Source organism: Vombatus ursinus, unplaced genomic scaffold (assembly GCF_900497805.2).
Source record: "Vombatus ursinus unplaced genomic scaffold, bare-nosed wombat genome assembly UNPS02014818.1, whole genome shotgun sequence".
Taxonomy (NCBI): Eukaryota; Metazoa; Chordata; class Mammalia; order Diprotodontia; family Vombatidae; genus Vombatus; species Vombatus ursinus.
In genome coordinates, this window is record NW_020954596.1 from 49,050,541 (window position 1) to 49,061,827 (window position 11,287).

At 37.0% G+C, this 11,287-nt stretch overlaps 1 pseudogene; it reads left to right on the top strand.

Annotated features, from left to right (window-relative positions):
* The first annotated feature begins 7,875 nt into the window (after positions 1 to 7,875).
* On the top strand, positions 7,876 to 8,289 carry LOC114023609 (annotated as a pseudogene).
* Positions 8,290 to 11,287: the final 2,998 nt, after the last annotated feature.

The following is an 11,287-nucleotide window of genomic DNA, read 5'->3' on the forward strand; positions in this document are numbered from 1 at the left end:
ATCTCAAATGCCTTTTGTATTTGTATCCTCAGCACGTAGCATAATTTCTAACAGATATGTTAGAATGTTTAATAAATATTTGTTAATTATAATATTCTAGCGAAACTGATCTATTCTTGTTCCCAGATCACACCCTGTGCTTTCTTGCCCTTGTTTATGCTGTTCCCTTTTCTAGAATGTACTCCCTTCCCTTTTCATCTGTTAAACTCCTACCCACCATTTTACCGCTCTATAAAATAACCAGGCAAATTCTTAAACTATTAGTTCTAACACTGTATGGTTGATGAACTATGCTCTATAACCTAGTTTTGGTTGAACCAAAAAATAATAATAACCCATATTGATACAGTATTTCATGGTTTGCAAAGTGTCTTTCCTTTCAACAACACCACAAGGTAGGTAGTTCAAGTATTATCCATCCCCATTTAACTGATGAGGAAACTGAGATTCAGGAAGATTAAAACAGTCTCAACTCAACCACACATGGAGAGAACAGATACAATTTTAGAACTGTCTAGCTCACCAACATCAAAAAAGTATTTTAGTCTTTGAGACAGTCAGGAGAGAATGGTAAGTTTTCCTATTTTGTCTAGAAAAAAATAAATTGTCTCTATCTCCCCACACACCCTAGCCCCAGGTAATCAAGGATTGGGAATCCCCACCATTTGAAGGATTTAGAATTCATACTGTTTTTCTTTATGCCAGTATTTCCGTATCTTTTTCCCAGTGCTGTCAGACCATAAAAGACTTACCTAATTTCAGAAATCTGGACCTTCAACAATAACTTATTTACACATCTGTTACTTCCTGTTGGGCAGCAGATGCAGCTGAAGCAAATTCTCCATTTGCCAGTATTCTAGATACTGTGTTTATTGCTTAACGTTAACTATCACACCCATATGTATCTGTATTAGACAAATGCAATATTAGCTGTCTCTGTGACCATAATTGCAATGTGGCATTGTGTAAATACATTGGCATTAGAAGTATGAGTTCTAAACCTCTGACTCAACTCTGGGGAGAAAAAAAAATGTTTTTTAGGTATAAACAAAGGAATGGAAAACAGTCCTTTAAAAGAGCTTCTTTAATGTGTGAAGACAGATTTTCCTTTGCTGGAAGAACTCATGAGTTGTTTTTTTTTTTTTTTTCTCATTTACCTTCCCCGCCCCCTTTTTTGATTCATATCCAGGTTGGACTAGATGGCCTCTGAAATTACTTCTGATTGACTTGGGTGATTCTGTTATATTCTTTAGTTTTGTTCCTTTAGTTTTAATCACTGTGAGTTGGTATCAAAAGACAAGGCACTCTACACAAAACCATATTTCTTACTCATTTATCCTCTGATTATTCTTGACTCCTTTTCTTCAAAGGGAGATTCCTGCTGCTCATGGCAGGACTCCTTCCAGCCTTTCTTTCCTTGCCCACTAATCTCACCCATTTCATTCCTTCTGAAGCATGAGCAGAAGTGAGGAACCATATTAGAATTCTACACACCTGCAAGTTAGAAATGTATGAAGTCTTACACCATCTAAGAAACTCAAGTAAATCCTAGATTTTGCATTACTCTTCTCTTTGGTGAAGAGAACATTAAAGAAATAACAGTTGGGATGGTCTCTACAATCATCATATAGTTTTAAAAACTAGTAAACTAGTCAGTTATTTAGAAAGTAGCATTAATTAATTAAATGTATTACTTTTGTAATAAGGGATTGTCCAATGAAGGCCAGCTCCTTAGAAATATACTCACTATATTTACTTCCTGGTTCCAATCCACATAGGGGCTTGGTTGAGCATGCTTCTGGGCATGGGTAATATACTAGCCTTTCCCCTTAACTTTAGAGCTTCCTCAGTATCTGTGACTCTTTCCTGTCATTTTTATGAGTGGTGACGAGTTTTTTAATTGACTTTCAACCAGAAGGACTAATGATAGGACTAGAAATGAGTTTGCATACAGAAGGATCAATATGCCAACCCCTCAGTCCTTTTTGATTCTCTCTACCCTGGAATTAAACATTTTAAAATTTAATTCAAATTAAATTCCCTGCAAAGAAAAAGGATAATCCCTATAGGCTTTGAATACCTAAACCTGCCACCAGTTCTAGGCAGTCCAGGCTATTTGCTAGCAGTGGAGAAAGAACTCAACCCATGAAAGGGAATCACTCTTAGAGGAGAGAAGATTATTTTTATCTCTACCCTACCATACTCCATTAATCAACTTTTGCTCGTTGAATGGTCAGGCTCTCTGAAATTCCATCGAAGAAAGATATTCCCACTACATAAAGAGATCACCAAATGTTAAACCCTTATTAACATATTAACAGAATAAACATTTTTTAAATGTTTCCTGTATGTGCCAGGCACTAAGAGGAGGGGATACAAATAAGAAAAGGAAAGACAGTCTCTGCCCTCAAGGAGCTTATAATCTAATGACATTAATACCTTGTCATCTGTGTCAATTGATCCAAGTGGTACTGGGAAACAAGATCCCCCCTCATTTAGGAAAATAAAAATTAAATGGACTGCTTTCAGAAGTAGTGGAATGCCCCTCTCTAGAGGTTTCAAGTACATTTGTAAAGAGGATTCTTATTCAGGAATGGGTCAGACCAAATGTTCTGAGGTTTCTTCTGACTCACAGATTCTATGATTCTGAGGTCTGTGTGGGAGGTGATCATTTTTAGAGGGAGAGAGTGAATGATTGGAGGGGGGGAACTGTGGATGTTATTGCTACCAAAAAAAGCGCTCAGTTCTTCGGTAACTACAGATATGTCTGTATGTATACATGTATGCATACATATGCAACTTTAAGTTGTTAGAGTTTAAAAGTGCAATGAAATTTTTAGAACACTGTGAGTGTGTGTGTGTGTGTGTGTGTGTGCTATTGTCTCAACACCTTACCTCCTCACTGTTAGGTGCCAGTGAGTGTAGTACCACCTAACATCCATTAGCTTTTCTTTTCTTTCTTTTTTTGTTTTTTGTTGTTTAGGCAATTGGGGTTAAGTGACTTGCCAAGGGTCACACAGCTAGTAAGTGTCGAGTGTTTAGTCTGCGGCCAGATTTGAACTCAGGTCCTCCTGACTTCAGGGAAGTCCATTGTGCCACCTGGCTGCCCCCTTTTTCTTTTTTTTTTTTAAAGTTTTTATTTAGTATTTTATTTGTTCCAGTTACATGTAAAAACAATTTTAACATTCACTTTTAAAACTTTGAGTTCCAAATTCTCTCCCTTCCTCCCTCCTTCCCCTCCCCACTGAGAAAGCAAGCAATTCAATATAGACTATACATACATTGCAAAACATATTCATAATAGTCATGTTGTAAAACAAAACATAGGCAAGGAAAAAAAAACTCAAGAAAAGTAAAGAAAGTTTAAAAAAAATATGCTTCAATCTGAATTCAGACACTATCAGTTCTTTCTCTGGAGATGGACTGCATTTTTCATCATAAGTCCTTCAGAGTTGTCTTAGATTGTTGTATTACTGAGAATAGCTAAGTCATTCATGGCCAATCATCTTACAATATTGCTGCTACTTTGTACATAGTACCTTTCACTTTGCATCAGCTCATGCAAGTCTTTCCAGGTTTTTCTGAGAGTGTCTCAGTCGTCATTTCTTATAATACAATAGTATTCCATTATAATCACATACCACAACTTGTTTGGCCATTCCCCAACTGATGGGCCTCCCCTCAACTTGTTGATGGGTATCCCCTCAACTTCTCATCAATTAGCTTTTAGAAAGTGACATTTACTTCAAAGATATAAACAGAACGCAGTACAAACATTTCTCTATCCCACTTGGTCCCTGGGGAGAGTAGGCTCAGACTGAGCACAGTTTCTACACAGTACTAGTCCAAACAGGTTTATGTCCAAAGGTGACACTGCTACCAGATGAGTCGCTGTCTCAGCTACCCCCAGACTGCACAGGACAGAAGTTTAGCATTGGAGTCAAGAAGATTGGGGTTTAATTTCTGTTTCTGACACTTGCTCATCATGTGATATTTAGGAAAGGTTAAACCTTTAATTTAACCTTTCAATGGCTCTAGGCAATTTTCTAAGACTATCTGTTACAGATGAATTGCAAATCTGTCCTAAAAAAGAGAGATTCCTCACCAGTTTCCTACTCAGTGAAGTCATGGGTAAGGATGAAAGAAAATGATGCTGTAGGTTTGTGAATCATAGAATAACACAAGGTCTCAAAATTGTAGCTCACCCAAAGGGCTATAGAAAGATGCATGGTGAGAGTAAATAGGCTGCAAGGTATTACCAATGATAAATTATGTACAAGAAACTATGTAAAAAGCATCATTAAAGAGATACATGTCAGGAAAAATAGGGAGGCTGTTCATGTTACATGAGCTAGGGATAAGAGATGTACAACAGCTCACATATTGAAGTACATAATTTCACACTTAATATTTTAGAAGAAAGAATATTGCTTACATCAAACTTTTTTTCTCACCAAAATCCCATTAACAGAATCTGGGAAATGCTATTGTAGACCAAGGTGCCTCCCTATTTTATTATGTTTGATTATCTCTGAAAAAAGTGCAATAGTGGGAGATTGGCAATAATCATTTTGATTACCAAACTATTGAAATTTAATAGTTATCTTATTAACCTTAACTATTGCCTGCCCCTCAGGAAGTCACACATGTTAGTATAAGCTTATACATGTATTAATTTTCTTTTTTCCTTTTCTTTCTTTGAAAATTTTATGTCTTATTTAACAATCTACCATTATGGTATAACACTAATCCACATGACTCTCTTATTTCTTTACATATAAAAGATGACTGCCCATTCCAAAGGGTCATTTGTGGGGAATGAATGTCCAGGGTTCCATCTGCATATATCTATCGGTTGGCATTATAAGAATACTTTTTGGGATCACCTTAGCTTTTCCTATCATGTCTTTTGTGAAGTAAATTTACATGTAAAATCATTTTGGATGATCTGAATTTTGCTGACTTTCTATGTGTATGTGCTGTGTAAATGTGAATGAGGCAGTCTACATTAAATGTTATGAGTGTTACTGGGCAAATAGAATTACTTTCTGATTTGTAACATTAACATGCTTTTCCAAACTGCTTCATTCATACATTCATTTGTTGACTGTTTTTGTGCTTCTCTGCTCACCTTCTACTAATTTCTTTTATTAAATTTCACTTTTTTTGAAAAAAAAAGAAGAAATTTAGTAGTTAGCCAATCAAATTTCATTGTGTCTTCCAATTGAGAAAATCAAATTGATTCTGATTCCATTTTGTAATTGATTCTATTCTACATAACCCCAACATGTTGTAAAAATTGCCTAAGTCATGTTTCTTTGCCTCTGAGTTAAGTTCAGAAGTTCAATTTTCCTCTTTGAGCTAAGTTGTCCCATAAATCACGTTAATTCAAAGAAATACACACATTTTACAGCCCATGCACAATTAAGGGAGATCTGTTATCTCATTAATAAGCCTGGTAAGATGCAGGTGAGCTCCCGAGAGTTTGTTATTTCTGCAACATTGGCTGTCCTTCAAGAAAGTCTGGACTATTATCCATGCAGGTGGACACCAGCAATAAGCTTTCCACAGCAACAAGATGGAAGAAAGGGCTGTTAATAGTCCTGCATTCCTGACTTCCATACAATCATATTGTTTTCCATCATCTAGGATACTTCGGACTTTGAAACCAATCATATTGTTTGATGCTTCCTATTCTTTGTTCTCTTGTACTTTCCAAAACTATATGAAGGCTGGTGAGCCCTATCTCGAGGTCTTCTGACCAACTGATGAGTCGAGACTCCCTTTTATTGGTAATTGCTAATCTTACCAATAAACTGAATGTGTGTGGAACTTTGTGCTTCAGTTTACCTTAATTTTGATTGCAACATGAGTCCAATATAATCTAACAAGTATTTAAGTGCCTACCATTTGTAAAACATTATGAAAGGTTCTGTAGATTTAAAAAAATATCTATCAAGCAACTTTTCAAAGAACAGAGAATCTTCACCAGAGGGAAGTATTACAGATTTAGGAGGAATATGTAACACAGAAATTCCAGAGTGGCAGCAATCTGGGAATAGTTTAGGGAACTATTTAGTTTTGGGCTTCCCAAAACAATTTACACCTATCATAAAATCACAGGCCTTTTTATGCTCAACACCTTCTTGGCTTCTTCTGTTGCATCTCCCCTCTGATTGGTGGGCTGAAAAGCGGATCAGTAAACTCATTCCATTGCTTTCCTTCATAGAGAGCTCAGAATTTTTCAGGTAACTCCCCATTTTTTTTTTTTTTTTTTGATGGCTGTGTTTGGTTTCTTACTCCAGGACATCATGCCTCCTCACCAAGTATTCCCTGGTACCTCCACCCTGCCACCTTTTCAGTTTCTTTTTGTGTACTGTTTCCCCCCATTAGATTGTAGGCTCCGTGAAGGCAGGGGCCATCTTTCTTTTTCTCATTCGTATCCCTAGCACAGTGCTTGGCACATGATAGGTGCTTAATTAATTTTGATTAAATTGAATGGAGCTGGAAGAGATCTCAGAGACCACGTAGTAAAACACAATCATTTTAAAATGAGAAAAAGTTAAGGTCTAGGATGGTTAGGTGACTTGTTCACAGTCACACAGATCAGCACTGTCAAAGGCAGGACTGGAAGCAAGGTCTTCTGATTCAAGATTTGGTGTATGTTCCTCAGAAAGGAAATAATGGTAGTTTGTATTCAAAGGAGATACGGTTCATCAGCGATGATGAATGATATTATAGGATTAATTTTAAGTTGACTAATGGTCCACATGTCATTTGTGGCCATCAGGAAGTAAAAATGTTCACTTCTTTCAAGTACTGAATGCCTTTAAATTTCCATCTCTCAAAAGATGGCAACAGTCAATAACGGAGGGATTGAGGAAGATAGGTACACAAATGAATTGTTGGTAGATCTGTGAATCAGTAATATTTTGGAAAGCAATTTGGAGTTATGTAAATAAAGTCACTAAAATGTCCATACCTTCTGATACAGAGATTACACTGCTAGGCATCTACTCTAAGGATGTCCTTGATGAAAAGGAAGCCCCATAAACACTAAAATATTTATAGCAGTACTTTTTGTAATAGCAAAGAACTGGAAATAAAGTATATGCTCTTTGATTGGGTATGGCTAAACAAATTGTGGCACATGAATGTAACAGTATTATTGTACCATAATAAACAATATGATAAAAACAGAGAATCACGGAAAGATGTGATGAGATGCACAGAAAGTAGAACCAAGAAAACAACATACACAAAGTAAATGGTAAAAAACAAACAAACCAACCACAAAATGACGAAGAAGGAATGCTGTAAAATTATAAAGAACAAACTTAGCCCCAAAGTAGAGACATGAGAAGAAATGTTCCCCCACTATTTTATAAAAGTGGCATGCCTAGGGGTGTGGAACTTCATGTATATTTCCAGATTTTAAAAAAATGTACTCATTGGTTTTGTTGAGAGTTTTTTCTCCTCTTTTTCTTTTAAAAATTCTTTTTCACATGTGGATTTCTGAGAGAGAGCAGGTTCTCTGGGAGGGAAACAGGAAAATTTAGGTGATATAAAGGCAAAAGCTATCAATACTTTTTTAAATCCCGCATCCTGCATTTTACAACAGAGACTCGGGCTTATCCTACATTTTCATGTATTTAATGTCAACAATGAAGGTATCATACATTATCATGCATTAGTAAAAGATTAACCATCAAAACAAAAGTTTGACAGAATTCTAATTTACAACTTGCTCTCCTGTGTTGTTGCTCTCCTGTGATGTAGTTAATGAACATAGATTAAAGAATCCGCTCTTTCCCTGTCGGCGCTGAGTTGAGCGGGAGGCAGAGGCTCCTGGGTCTTTTCAAAATTTAGCTTCGCCCGTGAACCGTTACCATGGCCGAGGAAGGCATTGCTGCTGGAGCTGTAACGGACGTTAACATTGCTCTACAAGAAATGCTGAAGACCGCACTCATTCACGATGGCCTCGCTCATGGAATTCGTGAAGCTGCCAAAGCCTCGGACAAACGCCAAGCCCATCTTTGTGTTCTTGCTTCCAACTGTGATGAACCTATGTATGTAAAGTTGGTTGAGGCCCTGTGTGCTGAGCACCAGATCAACTTGATCAAGGTTGATGACAACAAGAAGCTGGGCGAATGGGCAGGCCTCTGTAAAACTGACAGAGAGGGAAAGCCCCATAAAGTGGCTGGCTGCAATTGCATTGTTGTTAAGGACTATGGTAAGGAATCTCCGGCCAAAGATGTCATTGAAGAATATTTTAAATGCAAGAAATGAATAAAATAAAAGCCTTGGTCTGATTTGAAAAAAAAAAAAGAAGGATCCCAGCATCTCAGGGTTGTAAGAGACTTAAGAATCCACATTGTGCAAGCAATAAGGGGGTAACATATACACTCAATTGGATATGGAAATCTATCTTACACTACAGGAAAGTAAGGGAGAAGGGGATAAGAGAACAGGGGGATGATAGAGGGGAGGGTAGATTGGGGGAGGGCATAATTGGAAACAAATACTTCTAAGGAGGGGCAGAGTCAAAAGAAAATAGAATAAATGGGGGGTAGGATAGGATGAAAGGAAATATAGTTAGTTTTTCACCACATGACTACTATGGAAGTGTTTTGCATGACTACACACTTACAACCTGTATTGAGTTACTTGCCTTCTCAATGAGGGTGGGTGGGGAGGGAGGAAAGGAGAAAATTTGGAACCCAAAGTTTTAAAAACAAATGTTAAAAATTGTTTTCACATGCAACTGGGAAATAAGATATATAGGCAATGGGGTATAGAAACCTATCCTGCCCTAAAGGAAAATAGAAAGGAAAGGGGAATAAGAGAAGGGGGAGAGAGATAGAAGGGAGGGCAGATTAGGGGAAGGGGTATTCAGAATGCATGCCATCTTAGGGTGGGGGGTGGGACGAGATGGGGAGAAAATTTGGAACTCAAAATCTTGTGGAAGTGAATGTTGAAAACTAAAAATAAAATAAACAAATTAATAAATAGTGCAAGCAATACTTTACCAAGAATTGTTTTTACAACACTGCCAGCAAGTGGTTATTCAGCAGACTTGCAAGAAGACTTGTGGGAAGGAGGAGCTATCTACCTCCTGAGGCATATTTGCCTAACTGAATAGGCTTAATCGCTGCAGAGTAAAGCATAACCATCATCTCACTTGTTTTGGACCCTGCACCTCTTTTAATAAAACCTTAAGATTATATTAACTTTTTGTAACTGACTTATCATACTCATTATTCACTTTGAACTTGCAGTCTACTAAATTTTTTTACATGAATTATAATTATAACTATAACATTCCCCCATCCTTCATTTGTGAAATTGATGTTTTTAAGCCAAGTAACTGCATTTGTTCCTATTAAATTTTTTATTTGATCCAAAGTTCTAACCTGTCAAGATATTTATATGATTTTATATAATTTAGTAACTGTAACAGTTCCCCTATCCTTCAGTTGTGAAGTTGATTTTTTAAAGCCCAAGTGATTTTGCATTTGTTCCTGTTAAATTTATCTTATTAGATTTGGTCCAATGTTCTAGCCTGTCAAGATATTTTTGAATATTGGCTCTGTCATGAAATACATTAACTATTCCTCTCAGCTCTATGTCATCTAAAAGTGTGACATGGATATTATCTATGTCTTCTTTCATTCCATTGATAAGGTGCTAAACAGCACTGGGCCAAAGAGAGTCCTAAGCCACTACACTGAAGACATACCCCCAAACTAACATCCAACCATTAATGACTACTCTTCTAAAAATATCTAACTCAACTATCATCCCTCCATCTTCTCCATAAGGATGGCATGAAAATGTTAGCAGCTTCTCACTGGAACACAGAATTATGAAACCATAATAATGATGCTGACTGGTATAACTGACAACTGAAGTCATACCAGGTGACACAGGAATAATGTAAACTCTAATTACACAACACAAATGTTCAAGCATGTACAAAATATACTGAATTACAGAAGTAACTTAATAAGCTGGTGGCCAAATGAGGTCAGAAGACCATAGTGGTTTCTCCCTTGAAAGGAGTAGTTCCTTCTTTGTTGAAAATGGACCTGACTATTATACCCCATGGATAGCACAAAGACATATTAATTGGCAATTATGGAATCAAAATTTACCAAAGATTAAAAGAAATGAGGCACATAAACACTACACAAGCTCAATTTTTAATTCCCAGTCCTAAACTTTGGAAAACATGATCTACTGTAGGTCTCTACAGATTCTCCTCTATCTCCACTGTCACAGTAAATAAGGCTAGTCCTTAAAGAAGATCCCTAAGTGGTCTATAATGATCTATTTAGCTTGCAAAAATAGAGAACAAACATTGGCAAGGTCATAGTGAAATAGAAAGTCATATACATTGGAAGAAAGAGCATTTCTATACAGCCCTATCATAAAAAAGAAGGGAGTGCCAATTATATCTACATATTCTTTAGTTAAATGTGAATATATATATATGTATGTATGTGTATATATATATATATATATACATACATACGTACATGTATATGCATATACCTGAATAGAAGCAGGTTGTAGGGTTATTTTTTTTTATAGTGGGCTCTTCTTTCATATTGATTTTGATCTAGGGAAGAATGATTTTGGAGATCTGTTTCTAGGAGACTCATGATGACTGGAGCTTGTATGGACATTCTGTAACTGGTTCCATTTGGCCTAACAAGTTGTTGTAGGAACCTTTTTCCATTGGCTGTGAATCCAAAACTGTCCACCCCTACCAAAGGGCCTGAGTCAGCCCCAGCTATCAGTTTGCTGCACTGATATTTGGGAAACTGAGGCAACTCCTTAACTAACAGCTAGTGATACCATGCTACAAGTGTGTGTATGTATGTATGGGGGGTGCACAGGAGGGCCATAAGGCCCGCCCCTCCCCTCCACCAGGCCTCATGGCATGAGTCATTAGTCATTTTGTTTCTTCTTTCCCATTCTAGGTGTAATTCACAGAAAGATCAAGACTAGAAAGACCAATTAATACTTTGTGAATTATCAACTCTGTTGGACAGATACCAGAGATACAATGATATCAGACACCAGATACAGTGATGATAGGAGACAATATTTGGGAACTGATTTTAGCTCCTGCTGAAGAAGAGGAGATATTTAAGAGGGTAGAGACCTTGATGTACAAAAATGGCCTGGTGACAAGGAGATTAAGAGGACTTAATTCTAACCACCTGTTATTCAGAAAGGTCACTAGCAGGGGCAGCTAGGTGGCGCAGTGGATAGAGCACCG